This window comes from Hyperolius riggenbachi, chromosome 2, assembly GCF_040937935.1.
Source record: "Hyperolius riggenbachi isolate aHypRig1 chromosome 2, aHypRig1.pri, whole genome shotgun sequence".
Classification (NCBI taxonomy): domain Eukaryota; kingdom Metazoa; phylum Chordata; class Amphibia; order Anura; family Hyperoliidae; genus Hyperolius; species Hyperolius riggenbachi.
The window spans coordinates 289,207,139-289,226,496 of NC_090647.1; the positions used below are offsets into that span (position 1 = coordinate 289,207,139).

The 19,358-nt window shown below is 44.4% G+C and overlaps 1 protein-coding gene across 4 annotated transcripts in view; it reads right to left on the reverse strand.

Moving 5' to 3' along the window:
- Window positions 1-12,538, reverse strand: part of NFYC (nuclear transcription factor Y subunit gamma) — a 96,901-nt gene extending 84,363 nt beyond the window's left edge. For 3 of the 4 annotated variants that reach the window (XM_068268925.1, XM_068268923.1, XM_068268921.1), the window contains exon 1: window positions 12,345-12,538. The gene's annotated coding sequence lies outside the window, so the exon portion shown is untranslated. The remainder of the gene's footprint in view (window positions 1-12,344) is intronic. The other variant, XM_068268924.1, reaches the window with a different exon arrangement.
- Window positions 12,539-19,358: the final 6,820 nt, after the last annotated feature.

A 19,358-nucleotide genomic window follows, 5' to 3' on the forward strand; every position in this document is an offset into this window, starting at 1 on the left:
TCGCCGTCAGAACCAGTCAGGCTGGGAAGGCGGCCGTTTCTACGCGTTCCCAGCCAAAATCGCACCCCTATGCGGCCATATGGCCGCATAGGGGTGCTATTTTGGCTGGGAACGCGTAGTATCAGTTGCGTTCCCCAGCCTGACGGGTCCTGACGGCGAAACCGGAAGTGGCCGCCAGCGGGACCCGAGCATCAGAGCGACTCGTCGTGGGCACCGATCAGCTGCAGGGGGCTGAGGTAAGCCCCAGGTGAGTAAAACTCAATTTATTTTTTACACTTAAGGTTCACTTTAAAATGGAGGACAGAGAATTCCATCGATCACAGTTAACAAATCAGGACGCAGGGGAGAAAGAGATTGATAAGTAAACTACACTGGAGGCAAGTATAACATGTATATGTTTATTTTGTATTATAACTGAAAAGACAACTGATTTTCAAAGTAATGTCCATTTTTTCCTGACTCAGTTCACACTATATGCGTTATATCTAAAAGATTTTTCCAATGCACTGCTATGGAAAGTTAGAAACTGTTTGGCTGTAGTTTAACAGAAGGTCTGTACACACATCAATCCAGACATTAACAATTGAGCATCCATCCATGTTTCAGACAAACCAAATAAACAGATATTTATCATAAATGTTTTCAGGTTTCTACTTAATGAATATACGTCCTGTGAAATTCCATTGCAGGAGAAAAAAAAAAAAAAAGATACACCCATGTGTGTAGGCAGCAAATTACAAGTAGCACTTGCCAGATCTAATATCATAGGCTGTTCCCATCTTAGGATAGGAGTAGGCATGAAGACAGGGATTGCAAACTATGAAGAACATCTGAAGTATGAATTCTTTAGGACAGTTGCAAGTGCATTATGCTTTGAAAATTGGACACACATGAAAGGGTTTGATGAAAAACAACTCCGCTTTTAGTGTCAGGATTAAAAAAAGGCGTTCGGATCAAGCTGTTGCTAGTACTGCAGTATTGAAACATTTCAAATGTGGCCAGCCTTATTTAAATATGTTTAAGCTCCATGTGTATGAAAGTCTTGTTAAAGATAAAATTCCAAACAAACTCAAAACTAATTCACTCGTTTTTATATTCACAGTGCAATGCTGCAGTTTGATAGATTTTCAATAGATTTCTTAGTGAAATCTTTTGAAAATGTGTGTGCAGCGTATGGGTGATTGAATCTCTCTCAGACCAGAAAGATATTGATCTGTTTGTCACACTGGGTGGCAATCTAAAATGTATATGGCCACATTTACCCAGCAAAGTTATATGTAAAAGACTCAAATACCTTACAAGTATTACTACAGGGCTGGGGAATTGAAGAGTCAGATTAATCTTGGGTACCTGGAGTCGGAGTTGGTGGTTTTATAAACTGAGGAGTCAGATGATTTTTGTGCAGACTAGACAGCCCTATTTTACACAACATACAATGGCAAAAGTCAGTGCATCTTATGGTCTAAATAATACATATTCGGACCGGCGCCGGGTTTCCCTGGTGCTCCCGCCACAATACCTTTACTTTGCAGGATCTGCTGCTACCAGTCCCGGTCACTGCCCGATCAACAGGAAGTAGAAGCACATAGCCTTCAGCAGGCTTCAGGAAATGATCCAATCAAGCGAGGTTGTTGTCCCAGACCCACCAATCAGGGCTGCCCACTGCTCCCTTTCTTAACTGGAGCAGATGGTCTCATAGGCGGGACCTTGGCTCTATCATTGGGCCATTCACTGCACTCTTTCAGTAGCAGCAACCTATCATACCTGTCACTGTCACTGAGGTAATGCAGTAATTGGGCCCAATGAGGGAGCTGTGGTTGCACCGGCAAGACCATTGGCTCTAATTAAGACAGGGTGCAGTGGGCGACCATGACTGGTGGGTCTGAGACAGCACCCAGATTGGTAAATGGCTTCCGAAGCCTTCTGAAGGCTATGTGTGGCTACTTTTTGTTGATCGAAGCAGCATGCACCGTACTGGCTGCATGTACGTATACAGGGTGACAGAGGACACAGGGAGACAAACAAGAACACAAGGAGACAGAGGAGGACAAAGAAGACATACTGAGACATAGGAGGCTGCAAGGTTCCATAAAATGCCCTTGCTCCATGGACGCAACAGGTTTAGTATTTTTTCCCCTGGCTTTTGTCCTGTAAACCTAGGTGCATCTTATAGTCCGGAAAATTATCTAAATTAGAGAAAGGCAGACAAAAGAATGGCACAAGGGCAATTTTGCCAAAGGTCTAGTGCCAATAACAGCATCATAACCACCACAGCTAACTTCTCCCATTTGGTGCTGAGGTTTATCCTGCATTCATAACAGTAATGCAGCTGGATGAAGTGCTTATTCAGAATGCAACACAAAAAACACTGAATGCTGGCATTAATGACTAGGACCCCATTCACTTCCCATAAGATGCTGCTTGCAATGGTAAGCAACCATAACGTGAAACCACCAACACCTTCTCATTCAAAGAATTTTCTTCATTTTCATGACTACGAACATTGTAGATTCACACTGAAGGCATCCAAACTATGAATTAACACGTGTGGAAGTATAGTACATAACCAAAAAGTGTGAAACAACTGAAAATGTCATATTCTAGGTTCTTCAAAGTAGCCACCTTTTGCTTTGATTACTGCTTTGCACACTTTTGGCATTCTCTTGATGAGCTTCAAGAGGTAGTCACCTGAAATGGTTTTCACTTCTCAGGTGTGCCCTGTCAGGTTTAATAAGTGGGATTTCTTGCCTTATAAATGGGGTTGGGACCATCAGTTGCGTTGTGGAGAAGTCAGGTGGGTACACAGCTGATAGTCCTATTGAATAGACTGTTAGAATTTGTATTATGGCAAGAAAAAAAAGCAGCTAATTAAAGAAAAACGAGTGGCCATCATTACTTTAAGAAATGAAGATCAGTCAGTCTGAAAAATTGGGAAAACTTTGAAAGTGTCCCCAAGTGCAGTCTCAAAAACCTTCAAACGCTACAAAGAAACTGGCTCACATGCGGACCGCCCCAGGAAAGGAAGACCAAGAGTCACCAGCCTCAGAAATCACAGGTTAACCACAGCTCAGATTAGAGACCAGGTCAATGTCACACAGAGTTCTAGCAACAGACACATCTCTAGATCAACTGTTAAGAGGAGACTGTGTGAATCAGGCCTTCATGGTAGAATATCTGCTAGGAAACCACTGCTAAGAACAGGCAACAAGCAGAAGAGACTTGTTTGGGCTAAAGAACACAAGGAATGGACAATAGACCAGTGGAAATCTGTGCTTTGGTCTGATGAGTCCAAATTTGAGATGTTTGGTTCCAACCACCATGTCTTTGTGCGACGCAGAAAAGGTGAACGGATGGACTATACATGCCTGGTTCCCACCGTGAAGCATGGAGGAGGTGTGATGGTGTGGGGGTGCTTTGCTGGTGACACTGTTGGGGATTTATTCAAAATTGAAGGCATACTGAACCAGCATGGTTACCACAGCATCTTGCAGCGGCATGCTATTCCATCCGGTTTGCGTTTAGTTGGACCATCATTTATTTTTCAACAGGACAATGACCCCAAACACACATCCAGGCTGTGTAAGGGTTATTGCCCAGGAAGGAGAGTGATGGGGTGCTGTGCCAGATGACCTGGCCTCTACAGTCACCAGATCTGAACCTAATCAAGGTGGTTTGGGGTGAGCTGGACCGCAGAGTGAAGGCAAAAGGGCCAACAAGTGCTAAGCATCTCTGGGAACTCCTTCAAGACTGTTGGAAGACCATTTCGGGTGACTATCTCTTGAAGCTCATCAAGAGAATGCCAAGAGTGTGCAAAGCAGTAATCAAAGCAAAAAGGTGGCTACTTTGAAGAACCTAGAATATGACATTTTCAGTTGTTTCACACTTTTTGGTTATGTACTATACTTCCACACGTGTTAATTCATAGTTTGGATGTCTTCCGTGTGAATCTACAATGTTCATAGTCATGAAAATAAAGAAAACTCTGAATGAGAAGGTGTTGGTGGTTTCACGTTATGGTTGCTTACCATTGCAAGCAGCATCTTACGGGAAGTAGGGTGTGTGTGCGCGCGTGCGTGGTCGGCCTGTTATTGTCCCTCTCGATTAAGCATTACTTACAAATCATAATCGACCAGGGACACAGGGCTCCTTACAGTCTAGAGTAAAGAGAAAACCAAGGAGACTAAACATGGACTTAAAATGTAACATGATAAATGCATATCTACAGCACCAATCCCACTTCAGGCTTTCATGTTTTTCCTTTTGCTTCTATATAAGGGATAATAATCAGGGTTATAAAATTACAATCTCTTTGTAGTCCCAGGATTGGGTCTGCAGAGCAACCAACCCTCCTTAATAATGAATAGGACATAAAACTTTTGGCTGAGACAAACATTCCAACTTACCATTGGTGCACAGGAGTAGAGGTCAATGAGACAGATTAATCTTCAAACCTAGATTGTTTTTCTCCCTCTCTCAAATAATAGGGTGGATCCTGTCTCTAAAAAGCCCCCCCCCCCCCCCCGCCCCGATTTATACATTCAAGATGTCCCAAACATGTCACACCTGGGTGAACCCTGATGTGATTGACGAAGGAGGGGAGAAAAATTGATTGAGAGCGAACCAAAGAAGGCAGAGAGGCTTTTGGAATGTCCAGTCATATGATCGTCAATATGACCCTGATTTGAAGACCCTTGGAATTAAGTGGAAGGGGCACAGGACAGGCAATGTGCAGGAAGGTGGTGGAGGAGATGGGTAAACAAGAAGAAAATTCCCACAATTGAGATTTAACACAAAAATAAGACTACGGGATCCCAGGAAAGTCAAATTTAGGATAACATCTGCAGAGACAATTGTTTATACAAATGTTTATTTTCACTTCAAGTTCACTTTAAACAATGCTCTTTAGCCCACTGACAAAGAATTGGTGCAGTGGTGCATGGTGCTTTTAGCAACAACTGGGAGTTACAGATGATGGCCCAATACTTGTGAACAAATAAGAGCAGGGATGCTTAAGGCTTGCAAAAAAATAAGACACTAATTTACTGTGACAGCAAGCAAGGACTGCCCTGCAGCTCCCTACATGAGCCAGAAGCCAACATATTCCCTGTTGTGATCACTTCCTTCACAAATTAAATCTGCTTTTTGGGATTTGTTGATTTAACCAGCTCCATGCTGAACAAAGAAGCTAATTGCCATTAAAAGGAAAATTACAATCCTGGCCGTAAGACATAAGGAACAATCAGCATAAAAACATTAATGCAGACACTACATAGCAGTCAAATGTGTACACATCTATCCCCACAAGAAAATATTTTTACAAACATTATTTACAAGATGTTTAAACAGTAGCCTCTGATCATGGACACATTTTATTCCCTGACCCACGTTTGACTCAACAGTAGGATTAGTTTGGTGCTGTATGGTTTGAAATATTTGCATGTTGAAAATGAACCCTTATCCTTTCTAAAGCCTCATGCACGCTGTCAGTAGACAAACAACAAGCACGTTGTATTCTTGTCTGCCAATTCATTGCCCATCACCCCTCCTACCATCTCCATAAGTTGCTCAGGTATAGCCAGAGTGTCTGTACAGCACTCGTTCATAGAAGAACTGTGGCTCCATCAATCAATGATCATTATGGGTGAACACAGTTAGCCACTTCAGGACGAGAGCAATTTTGACATATCAATGCTTTAATAACTTTATTACTACTTATCACACCTAAATGATCTATTGTTTTTCAGGACAAATTAGACTTTAAGAAAGTGATATTTTTGTTTAGTAATTACCTTATTTTCTATGCATATTAAAGGGAAAATAAGGGGGGGGGGGGGGGGGAGGGACACACACACACAAAATTTCTCCATTTACATCCATTATAGCTTTACAATAAACAGTGTTACCTGTAAGTTAAACCCACACAATTTTATTTGCCTATCCATCCTGGTTATTACAACATTTAAACTCGTAGGTAAAGAGAGGCGCCAGCAGGATAAAAGCAATCACTAAAAGTTTTAAAATATGCTGGGAGGCAGTGGTGGACTTACCGCCAAAAGCAGACTAGACAACTGTCATAACACATAAATAAAGAAGTACTTTATTGGTACCCCAATACATTAGCATCTATTGGGGTACCAAAAAAGTATTTATTTATTTACAGTGATGTGAAAAACTATTTGCCCCCTTCCTGATTTCTTATTCTTTTGCATGTTTGTCACATTTTGTTTCTGCTCATCAAAAACCGTTAACTATTAGTCAAAGATAACATAATTGAACACAAAATGCAGTTTTAAATGATGGTTTTTATTATTTAGTGAGAAAAAAAAACTCAAAACCTACATGGCCCTGTGTGAAAAAGTGATTGCCCCCCTTGTTAAAAAATAACTTAACTGTGGTTTATCACACCTGAGTTCAATTTCTGTAGTCACCCCCAGGCCTGATTAAGATGCATACACACATCAGACTATAGTCTTTGGAAAATGAAAGATCACAGACCAATCTTAACACCCTTTATGCATGTAGTATGAGAGCCATACCTTCAGTCTTTTCTATGGAGCTGAACTCCCCATCAGAAAAAAATCTTCGGAAGATGCTGCACACAAAGATGCTGTACAGACACAAAAGATCAGTATCTGCAAAAGATCTGTTCCTGCAAATTGCATTCATAGTCTATGAGATCTGCAGATCATCATACACACCTTGTTTAACTGACAACATCTAAAGAACTGCAGGCCTCACTTGCCTCAATTAAGGTCAGGGTTTACGACTCCACCATAAGAAAGAGACTGGGCAAAAACAGCCTGCATGGCAGATATCCAAGGCGCAAACCACTTTTAAGCAAAAATAACATTAACCCTCCTGGCGGTATAAAAAAATTCGCCAGGAGGCAGCGCGGCAGTTTTTGTTTTATTTATTTTTTTCTATATCATGTAGCGAGCCCAGGGCTCGCTACATGATAGCCGCTGCTCAGCGGCATCCCCCCGCCCTCTTCGATCGCCTTCGGCGATCTCCGATCAGGAAATCCCGTTCAAAGAACGGGATTTCCTGGAGGGCTTCCCCCGTCGCCATGGCGACGGGCGGGATGACGTCACCGACGTCATGGCGACGGGCGGGATGACGTCACCGACGTCGGGACGTCATTGGGAGTCCCGGGCCACCCCTCGGCGCTGCCTGGCACTGATTGGCCAGGCAGCGCACGGGGTCTGGGGGGGGGGGGGGGGGGGGGGGGGGGGGGGGGGGGGGGGCCGCGCGCCGCACCGGATAGCGGCGATCGGGGCGCGCCGGCGGCGGCGATCGGGGTGCTGGCGCAGCTAGCAAAGTGCTAGCTGCGTCCAGCAAAAAAAAAAATTAAACAAATCGGCCCAGCAGGGCCTGAGCGGCACCCTCCGGCGGCACCCTCCGGTTACCGCCAAGAAGGTTAAGGCTCATCTCAATTTTGCTAAAAAACATCTCAATGATTGCCAAGACTTTTGGGAAAATACCTTGTGGACCGACGAGAAAAAAGTTGAACTTTTTGGAAGGTGCGTGTCCCGTTACATCTGGCGTAGTAGTAACACAGCATTTCAGAAAAAGAACATCATACCAACAGTAAAATATGGTAGTGGTAGTGTGATGGTCTGGGGTTGCTTTGCTGCTTCAGAACCTGGAAGGCTTGCTGTGATAGATGGAACCATTAATTCTACTGTCTACCAAAAAATCCTGAAGGAGAATGTCCGGCCATCTGTTCGTCAACTCAAGCAGAAGCGATCTTGGGTGCTGCAGCAGGACAATGACCCAAAACACACCAGCAAATCCACCTCTGAATGGCTGAAGAAAAACAAAATGAAGACTTTGGAGTGGCCTAGTCAAAGTCCTGACCTGAATCCTATTGAGATGTTGTGGCATGACCTTAAAGGATACCACAACTGACATGTGGCATAATGAGATAGACATGGGTATGTACAGTGCCTAGCACACAAATAACTATGCTGTGTTCCTTTTTTTATTTCTCTGTCTGAAAGAGGTAAATATCAGGTATGTAAGTGGCTGACTCAGTCCTGACTCAGACAGGAAGTGACTACAGTGTGACCTTCACTGATAAGAAATTCCAACTATAAAACACTTTCCTAGAAGAAAATGGCTTCTGAGAGCAAGAAAGAGGTAAAAAAGGGGGACATTCTTATCAGTGAGGGTCACACTGTAGTCACTTCCTGTCTGAGTCAGGACTGAGTCAGCCACTTACATACCTGATATTTACCTCTTTCAGGCAGAGAAAGAAAAAAAGGAACACAGCATAGTTATTTGTGTGCTAGGCACTGTACATACCCATGTCTATCTCATTATGCCACATGTCAGTTGTGGTATCCTTTAAAAAGGCGGTTCATGCTAGAAAACCCTCAAATAAAGCTGAATTACAACAATTCTACAAAGATGAGTGGGCCAAAATTCCTCAAGAGCACTGTAAAAGACTTGTTGCAAGTTACCGCAAACGCTTGATTGCAGTTATTGCTGCTAAAGGTGGCCCAACCAGTTATTAGGTTCAGGGGGCAATTTCTTTTTCACATAGGGCCATGTAGGTTTTAAGTTTTTTTTCTCACTAAGTAATAAAAAACATTTAAAACTGCATTTTGTGTTCAATTATGTTATCTTTGACTAATAGTTAACGGTTTTTGATGAGCAGAAACATTTAAGTGTGACAAACATGCAAAAGAATAAGAAATCATGAAGGGGGCAAATAGCTTTTGGAGGCAAGTCCACCACTGCCTCCCAGCATATTTTAAAACTTTTAGTGATTGCTTTTATCCTGCTGGCGCCTCTGTTTACCTACGAGTTTATAGTGTCCACCCTTGGTGGAAGGGGGACCCACCCCTATCTTTCTTCATTTCTACAGAGCGACATCTTAACCCTGAGTGAGGACAGGTCTAATCTCCTCACCTGCATTTACAGTGGTTGCCTTAGCGGTAACCCTTGTTTGTGAGTATAATATTCTCACATTACAACTTACCCTCCGCATACTACACTATATTGGGCTCTCTGTATCTCATTCTTATTACAACATTTAGATTATGTTCATAGCACAATGTATGGTGACAATATTATGGTGACAATATTGTACTTGGAACTAAATGTTTCTTTTTTGCATTCTCATTGTACACTATTGATGATTACAATACCTTATTTGCAAAAATAACAGTAATATACACTTATGGCATACATATTTAAAAAGCCAAGTTCCTAAGATAACAATATACCGGTAGCTATTTTCTTTTATATTCTGTCACTTTGTTTTCATTTTACAAGTCTTGGTTTTGGTACAGGATAAACAAAAATTGTATTGCTTTTGATTGAGTTTGTTACTAAAAAGAATACACAAGACATAGACAGGGGTGACCGCGTGGGACAGTCAACTGCAAGGGGCTGGAGAAAGCCCCAGGTGAGTAAAGCAGATTTTTGCAAAAATGCCTGATGATTCCTTTAAGGAAATAATTAGTTAATAACAGTTAAAGGGGAACTGAAGAGAGAGATATGGAGGCTGCCATGTTTATTTCCTTTTAAGCAATACCAGTTGCCTGGCAGCCCTGCTGATCCTCTGCCTCTAATACTATTAGCCATAGCCCCTGAACAAGCATGCAGCAGATCAGGTGTTTCAGACTTTAAAGTCAGAACTGACAAGACTAGCTGCATGCTTGTTTCTGGTGGTGTTCAGATACTACTGCAGAGAAATAGACCAGCAGGGCTGCCAGACAACTGGTATTGATTAAAAGGAAATAAATATGGCAGCCTCCGTATACCTCTTCCGTTCCCCTTTAAGAATAAGGAGGGCATTTACATAGGATACCAGAGCTGAAGAATATACTGAAAATGGAGAGGTGGGGTGCGTTCCGCTCGCATTAGCGTTGGGCTTTTTTTTTTTAAGCAGTTTTTTGTATTCCCGTCGCTTGGGTGGGAGCAGTTTTTTTTCTTTTACTCCCTGACGCAAATCAGGAAGTGAACTCTTTGACCAAGAAAAAAAAAATATATACAATGTATTTATTCTTAAAAGGGACACCGTAGAGGGTTCAGGGGAAAATGAGCTGAAGTTACAAGGGGCTTCTAATGGTCCCCCGCAGACATCCTGTGCCCGCACAGCCACTCCCCAATGCTCCGGCCCCGCCTCTGGCTCATTTCTGGAATGTCAGACTTTAAAGTCTGAAAACCACTGCCCCTGCGTTGCTGTGTCCTCACTCCCGCTGATGGCACCAGGAGCGTACTGCGCAGGCCCAGTATGGTCTGTGCCTGCGCCGTGTGCTCCTGGTGACATCAGGGGAAGCGAGGACACGGCACCACAGGCGCAGTTTGGAGGCGGGGCCGGAGCATCGGTGAGTGGCTGCGTGGGCACAGAACGTCAGCGGGGACCATAAGAAGCCCTGGGTAACTTCAACTCATTTTCCCCCGACCCCCCCTACAGTATCCCTTTAAGAATGCAAACACAATCGTTGCACAAAGCGATTTTGTGAGCGTTTGCCTTTTTCCTATACCTTCCATTGAGGCAATATCACCCCAAAAATGGTACAGGCACTGCTTTGTTGCACGCACAGTGCACGAACCGCGCTGATAGGAACCTTCTCATACAGATTCATTGCACAAGCATTTTGTGGCCGATTTTAAGAATCGCCTGCGCTTGAAAAACGGCCGAAAATGTCCTTAGTGTGAACAAGCCCTAAAAGCATCTCATTTACCTAGGGCTTATTTTCGGAGGAGATCTTAAAGGGGAAACAAGGTAGTAGAGCAGTAACTTCAGAAAATTTCTTAATAGAGCGGGGACTTCAGACAATTTTGTTGGCGTTGCGCTCCCTTTGACAGCCAGAATGCAGCGGAAAAGTAAAGTGGTGCAGCACGTTATTCGCATTGTATACCGTGAAGCATAGTCAATAAAAAAGTGTGGTTTACTGTAACTTAACAGATGCGTTACGCAGTGCATTGGGATGCCAAACTCTGTTAAATCGCAATGCACAGGGCACATTGTATTAGTTTTGGATTGTGGCGCATCACACCACAACCCACCACTGTGAATGTGGCTGTCTGTGCAGAAAGTCATGAGTGTTCTGCGATGTGTTTCGGCGTATGCACTTTTGGTTCTCCACAGGTTTGTGTTTCCTATCTGCCTTATCAGCAAATGAAAAATACAGCAACACATCTATTTTTTACAAAAATGCCAGTCACGCATGCGTTTTTTGCAGCCCCATAAGAAGGCACTGAGATTCACATGCAATTAGCACACAAGAAGCATCATGCTGCACAATGTTAAAGCTGTGATTTACCCTGTAGCCCATAGACTTCCATTTATTGCAATTTTGTGCGCAATTCAACCAAATGTGCTCCTAGCCTAAGTGACCTTGGCGTACCCATGCTATATTAAAGCCTGGGACTTTATTTGTTTACGTGCAACTTTTCCACCCCACTATCATCCAAACTTGGTCTGTTGGACGATAATTATGCATGTGTATACATGACAAACAACTAGATGAGTGACTGATAACAGGCGCTTTGCCCGAACCAACCGGCAGATCAACTCTCACGACTGTTGGGCCGATATCGTGCAGTTGGCTATAAGTCGCTTGCACTTGTTTTGAATGCAATCATATCATGCAGTTCATCATTCTGCTTGCATGCACAGGTGAGTTGGTCGTTCAGTTGGTTGGTGTGCGGAAAATACAAGTCTTGCCATCTGTCATCTTGGTCGTATGCTTTTTGTTGGTCATGTGTTTGAAACTTAAGTGGATGCAGCTCTAATCATTGGTGAATCAAGCTGTCAGGTAATTAATCAATTCCAAATATGACAAGCCCAGTGCAGTAACCTTATCTGCACACAGCATCATCACCCACCCTGTGAAACAGAAGTGAGTGGAGTGCTTCCTTATTTTCTACAGCCCAGTGTCTTCTGTGTCACATACGGACACTTTTGGATCTGCCAGTACACAGGACTCGCTGCTACTTGCCAAGTACAACACAATAATAACAAAAGATAGCGCACGAGGTTAGCTTTCATGAGCAGTGTGTGTGTAGCAGTCAGACAGGTCAGTCACGCTGCCTATGTAAAAGCAAGAAGTTTTAAATCAGGATGAGTATGTAAAGCACTAGCGGTGAGCTGGGGCCGCTGAAGTGTCGGAAATATAACCCAGGGCATAAAACCACAACACAGCCGCTGCCACCGGCGCTGCAACTCAACCTCCCTCTAAATCTGGTTTCCGGACTACCCGACCAATCACACCGGCCAGGCCGCGGCCTCCACCAATGAGCGGAACCCGAGGCGGGGAGAAAGCGGCCTATGGCCAGAGCCCGGCTCACACACACACCACTCCAGCCTCATCAATGCCTGCACTTACCGAGCGCTGTATGACCGAGCACACGGGCACCCTCCACGCAGCTATACACCAGGTCACACGGCAAACCACCCTCTCCGTCACCTTGTCACTAGCACAACGGGAGACAAGGGGGAGGGGCTGGCGGGAACCGAAACAAGATGGCGGAGATCACAGGAGGGAATGCCCGTCCGATTAATTGCGCATGCGCTGGCTGCTGTAATGTACGCCCACGAGTGGGAGAACTCGTCGCCAATACGAATGCGCAAACAGTGACTGATAGCCCGGGGTCATGTCGCTATAGCAACGTGGCCTAGAGTTTCTAGGATAAGGTCCCAACTCGGCCGAGTCTGCTCTGCTTCATGGCTGGATCCTTGCTGTGGACTGATCTTGTTGTAAACTGTAAAAACAAAGTGAATCTTGTCTTCAAGCTCGCCTCAAACGTTAGCCCAACGTGGGTGTGTAGGCGGCGAACCCAGCAAAAAGTAGTAACACTTTTACATCGCTGCATTATAGTACTAGTTTTAATATTAGGAAGTATTTTATTTTAGACTTGCGCTATATCCTCTGATTATTTCTCCACTCCACTTAAATTAGCTTAACTGAGGTGGGGAAAAGTTTTGTTGTACTGACCTGGTTTTCTTTCGGAAACAGTAAAAAAGGGCGCAGGAGGCTAGTGGACAAATCGGGCGCCGCCATTCACTCCCATAATAAATATCGTTTACTGGGCGCCGAACAGGAAAAAAGGGCGCCCGAGAATAATAACGTTTTCCAACGGCGTCCGAAGATTTTTAATGTTTTATAACTGCTTGTAATGATTTACGTTTCCTATTTCAATAAAACATTATTTTAAATGTTATCCCTTACTGTTTGTAAAACATTATTATTCACAAAATAAAGCGATCAGTACGTAACGTAAATTGTAATATATTTTATCCCTTACTGTTTCTAAAACATTATTCTACACACAATACAGTGATCACTAAGGAGGGTCTTATGTTTAGGCACCACCAGGGGGGGTCTTAGGTTTAGGCACCACCAGGGAGGTCTTAGGTTTAGGCACCATCAGGGGAGTCTTAGGTTCAGGCACCACCAGGGGGGTCTTAGGTTTAGGCACCAATACGGGGGTCTAGGGGTTAGGGGTAGGTACAGGGAGGGTTACTTACTAAATTTTTTTTAAACGTTATTATACATTTCACTTTTTAAAATGAAGATTAACGTTTTCACAATTGCCGATTTCATGCACATTATTTAATGATTTATAACTTTATAAAACATTATTTTTAAACGAAATATAGTACATTATATTTTTAAACGTTATCCATGTTTATCGTTTAAAACCCCGCGCCCTTTTTCCCAGCGCCCCTTTTTAACGTACGCTTTTCTTTAAGCCCTTGCAGTCTTTCAGGTCCATTGGGCTCCCTCCCTTGTGTTGCTGTCCCCCTCAGAAAGATTGCTGACTTGAGTAGTTGCTAGCTACAGCACAGGTGCTGTTCAGGCCATGCACAATGACTCGTATTCTATTATCACAATTATATAGTACGCAATGATGGTACAGTAGAGCAGGGCCGCCTTCAGGTCATCATAGGGGGGACTGCTGTGTGGGGCCTGAGTGAATTTAGGGCCCAGCAAACAGTGCCACTTCCGTGATGAGAGGTCCTGGAAGGCTCATCCAGGAGTTACCTTAGTCAGTTAGTGATGAAAGTAAACCTGAGATAAATGGGAGAAAATATTTTTTACTTACCTGGGGCTCCTTCTAGCCCCCTGTAGTCCATCAGCTCCCTCAATACCCTTCCGGTGCAAGACGTTGTGCTCCTGTGAAGTCTGCACAATCCAGCGGTGTTGCAGGGCACTGTGCAGGCACTGCCTTGGGCCTCGTGCCTCCTTAATCGTGCTTCCATAGCTGGGAGCATTCTGTACAAGCAGGGTTACAGTGTGAACTGTATGAATTAATGAACTTAGCACACAAGGAATGCTCCCAGCCATGGCAGTGCATGAAAAGTGGACACACCGAAGTTCGTGTGTTTAGACCTCCAAAGATTGTTATATGCCATGTGGGGGCAGAGGGGAGTGAGGGGACCCACTAGGTTTACCCGTTATGGGGCCCAAAAAATTCTGATGGCGGCCCTGCAGTAGAGGCCCGAATATCCAGAACTCAACTATTTGGATCACACACCTGAAACAAGCATGTTGCTAATCCAATCAGATTTCAGTCAGAAACATCTGATCTGAATACTTGTTCAGAGTCTATAGCTAAAAACATTAGAGGCAGAAGATCAGCAAAACAACCAGACAACTGGCATTGTTTAAAAGAAAATGTCAGCCTCTGTATCACTCTTAGTTAAAGGACAATCAATGTGACATGATGAGATAGACATGTGTATGTACAGTGCCTAACACACAAATAACTATGCTGTGTTCCTTTTTTTCTTTCTCTGTCTGAAAGAGTTAAACATCAGGTATGCAAGAACCAGTTTCTGTCTGGGTCAGACTATAGCATAACCCTCACTGATAAGTAATTACAGCCATAAAACACTTTCCTGATAGTAAATAGCCTCTGAGAGCAGGAAAGAGATAAAAAGTGTAAATAGTTAATAGATTTAAGCTCTAGCATACTTCTATAAAATTATATACACTCACGTAAATGATTATTAGGAATGCCTGATCAATTTCTCATTAATGCAATTCTCTAATCAACCAATCACATGGCAGTTGCTTCAATGCATTTAGGGGTGTGGTCCTAGTCAAGACAATCTCCTGAACTCCAAACTGAATGTCAGAATGGGAAAGAAAGGTGATTTAAGCAATTTTGAGCGTGGCATGGTTGTTGGTGCCAGGCGAGCCGGTCTGAGTATTTCACAATCTGCTCAGTTACTGGGATTTTCAAGCACAACCCTTTCTAAGGTTTACAAAGAATAGTGTGAAAAAGGAAAAACATGCAGTATGTGGCAGTCCTGTGGGCGAAAATGCCTTGTTGATGCTAGAGGTCAGAGGAGAATGGGCAGACTCATTCAAGCTGATAGAAGAGCAACATTGACTGAAATAGCCACTCGTTACAACTGAGGTATGCAGCAAAGCATTTGTGAAGCCACAACACGCACAACCTTGAGGCGGATGCACTACAACAGCAGAAGACCCCACCGGGTACCACTCATCACTACAAATAGGAAAAAGAGGCTACAATTTGCACGAGCTCACCAAAATTGGACAGTTGAAGACTGGAAAATGTTGCCTGGTCTGATGAGTCTCGATAGAGTCAGAATTTGGCGTAAACAGAAACATGGATCCATCATGCCTTTTCACCACTGTGCAGGCTGGTGGTGGTGGTTGTGTAATGGTGTGGGGTGTGTTTTCTTGGCACACTTTAGGCCCGTTATTGCCAATTGGGCATCGTTTAAATGCCACGGGCTACCTGAGCATTGTTTCTGACCTGTCCATTCCTTCATGACCACCATGTACCCATCCTCTGATGGCTACTTCCAGCAGGATAATGCACCATGTCATAAAGCTTGAATCATTTCAAATTGGTTTCTTGAACATGACAATGAGCTCACTGTACTAAAATTGCCCCTACAGTCACCAGATCTCAACCCAATAGAGCAGGGGTCCCCAAACATTTTGGGTCGAGGGCCGGGTCAACATACTTCAGACTGCTGGGGGGCCGGAGTATATATAAAATGATGTCTTTGCGGGCCAGAAAGTGAAGCATAACCAGGTGACAACCTGCAGCCCAATTGGACAGCAGTGTCACCTGATGTGGAATTTGATTGGAAACCAGTGAATTACTGCTTTCTGGCTTCCATGTGGATGGGTGGTGCCAGTGGACCACCAATATTTAAAAATGTAGCTGACCGCATCTATAAGTAATACAATTTGTGTATGGGGACCGGTAAAAAAACCTCAGGGGGCCGCATTCGGCCCGCTGGCCTTAGTTTGAGGACCACTGCAATAGAGCATCTTTGGGATGTGATGGAACAGGAACCTCGTGCCCTGGATGTGCATCCCACAAATTTCCATCCACTGCAAGATGCTATCCTATCAATATGGGCCAGCATTCCTAAAAAATGCTTTCAGCACCTTGTTGAATTAATGCCACGTAGAATTAAGGCAGTTCTGAAGGTGAAAGGGGGTCAAACACCGTATTAGTATGGTGTTCCTAATAATCCTTTAGGTGAGTGTGTAAGTATAACACGCGCTAAAGATGTTATGTATACCAATTTATTCAAATGTTTACAACATATAAAAAAAGATCTTTGTCATCACACATCCACTCTCATCATACTTGCATACCATAGAAGGGTCCTTCTACCCACTACTTATCTATGTGTGTGTGCACATAGATAATATTTAATCATATTCAAAGCAAGAATGAAGGACATCCATTGTCCAAACATTATAAAGAAAATCATGAGGAGAGTTTAAGAGGTACTATCTTTTATGCAGTATAGTTGTCAGCAGCGATTCCTTCACCAAAAACACCCAAAGGAGTGCGACTCACCTCCTAGTAGCATATGCACCTTTGGGGCATTACATAGGCTCCCCTCACCTTCTCCCGCAATTCTCTGCACTCCAACACCCAGGTAGACGGCCAGTCATATGTGTTCCAGGGGCAGTTATCACATAAAGTTCCACAGAGCAATACCTCAAATATGAAGCATAGAGCCTCTCATTGCTCAATATAGTTAAAACACTTAAAAGCTTTAATGTAAAATTCACACTCACGTGGCATTGCAGGCATAAAGGCTTTTGGAAGGTTTACAGCAGGTTCCACCTCGCGTGGTCTCCCGGGCTGACCACCCGTTGCGTCCTGTGTGCTACAATCTTTCACCCGCCCCCTGCTTACGTGTTCCTCTGCCGCCTCATACAGCGTCCCGGTGTTCCTTCACTCTCTCTACTGCATGTAATTAAAAGCTAGGAATCAGCCACAAAAGGGCTTTCACTCCTCAAGCTTTAACTACTGTAGGACCGCGTCACGCCGATGGGCGTAGCCGCGGTGGCAGCCCCAGGGCCGCTTAACACTAATCGGCGTAAAGTCTTGGGGCTGGTTGTTGCAGGAGATTGCACGCTGCGCGCGCATCTCCTGCTTGGTAGGCGGAGCAAAGCGATCGCCGCTAGGAGACTGTTAGACGGCGAAACCGCCGTCTATTTAGTACGTACAGCACTGCGATCTAAGGCAGCGCTGTACAGGGGACAGCCGTGTCACTTGGCTGTCCTCTCCAGAGAGACAAAAGTGATCCGCTGTGATAGCTGAAGCCTATCACAGCCGATCGCGCTGATAGGCTGGTGGAGAGAGGGGGGGGAGAGGGGAAAAAAAGGTAAAAAATATTACAAAAATAAAGAAATAAATATTTGTAAAAAAAAAAAACAACAACAAACATTGGGGGAGCAATCAGACCCCACCAACAGAGAGCTCTGTTGCTGGGGAGAAAAAGGGGGGGGGGGGGAATCACTTGTGTGCTGAGTTGTGCGGCCCTGCAGCGAGCCCTCAAAGCTGCAGTGGCCATTTTTTTGAAAAATAGCCTTTAGGGGGGTGTAAAGCCTGCGGTCATGAAGAGGTTAAATTTCCCCACACATCTGTCCTGGTCACAGTTGCCTGCACCAGACTATTCAGCGGCAGCAGGTCACAGGCACAGCTCCACCAGCACTAGTCCAATCATCCACCAACAGCAAGTGCTGGTGGCTGATTGTTGCTGGTGAATGATTGGACCGGTGCTGGTTGCCAGAGGTGGAGCCAGGGCCGGGCCGAGGCATAGGCTGGAGAGGCTCCAGCCTCAGGGCGCAGTGTAGGAGGGGGCGCACAATTCATTCAGCTGTCATTCCTAAATGTGTATGAAGTAGAAAGAAATAAGAAAAGGGGATACATAGCAGTGACTGCAAGCCAGATAGCTAGATATTAAGGTGTTGGGGAGGTTGTGGGCCCTGTGGCCCTCTTAGTCTAATAGCAATCAGTGTGTGACGGCTGGGGTGGGAGGGATGGAGGGGCGCACTTTGGTGTCTCAGCCTTGGGTGCTGGAGGACCTTGTCCCTGCTCTGGGTGGAGCTGTGCCTGTGACCTGCTGCCGCTGAATAGTCTGGTGCAGGCAACTGTCTGTCTGCAGCTCCGGTACCGGTTCCTGTCACTGGTTGCTGGAGGAGTATACTGACAGTGACAGGAGTGATGCACAGGGGAACCCCTGACAAGCGCTATTGCTGATCTCTGATCTGTGAGGTGGTCAGCCAAGGTATCTGGTGAGCGCAGAATGTTTCACTAAAGATTGATGCAATTCAGGATATATATTTATTGTGAATAAAAAACCAGTTTCCAGCTACTTTGAGGAGTCGCTTCAAATATTGGACCAGTGTTTATAGACTATTTGGTGTATGGTGTATAGACGGGGATACAATCATTTGTATTTTTGCATTTTATTCAGATACTTTGTTGAGCGCAAACCATATTTGTCCAGATCTGTATGGAATGTAACTAAGAGTTCTATGCACAGAGGGAGATACTGCTTGCTTTGCAGTTGAAAAAAGCCATTATTTCCCACAATACAAAGAGTTTCACAGACAGCAAACTGTCAGGACCTAGATCCTGACATCACACTATGAGAGGAGTTTCACCCCAATAGCAGCCCCACGGACTCCCTGATGACGTGATTCCCGCTAATTGCCGAAACATGAGCGCTTTTTTAAGCACTAGCGCAATTGTAACTGAATGTCAGTGATCTCAATGCCGCCGATCGCCGTTGTTCCGCAATTAACGGCAATCGTGAAACGTGTTGCTTGCAGCATTTTTCTGCGATTCTCAAGCGATCGGGGTACAGTGCTTAAACAAGCGCTGATCGTGATCGTCTGGAATGGTGGAGGTGTACAATTATTTTAGCGTGCTGATTGCGGTAAAATCACCCGCGCAAAACAATTTTGAGCTTTTTACGTGTGAAGGGGCCTCAGGGCTCTTACATACTGAATGCATTAAGTAACGTTACATCATATTGAAACAGACGCACTTATAAATGTGACTTTTTCTCTGTTTGCAGCACACACCTACCGTGTTGCCAT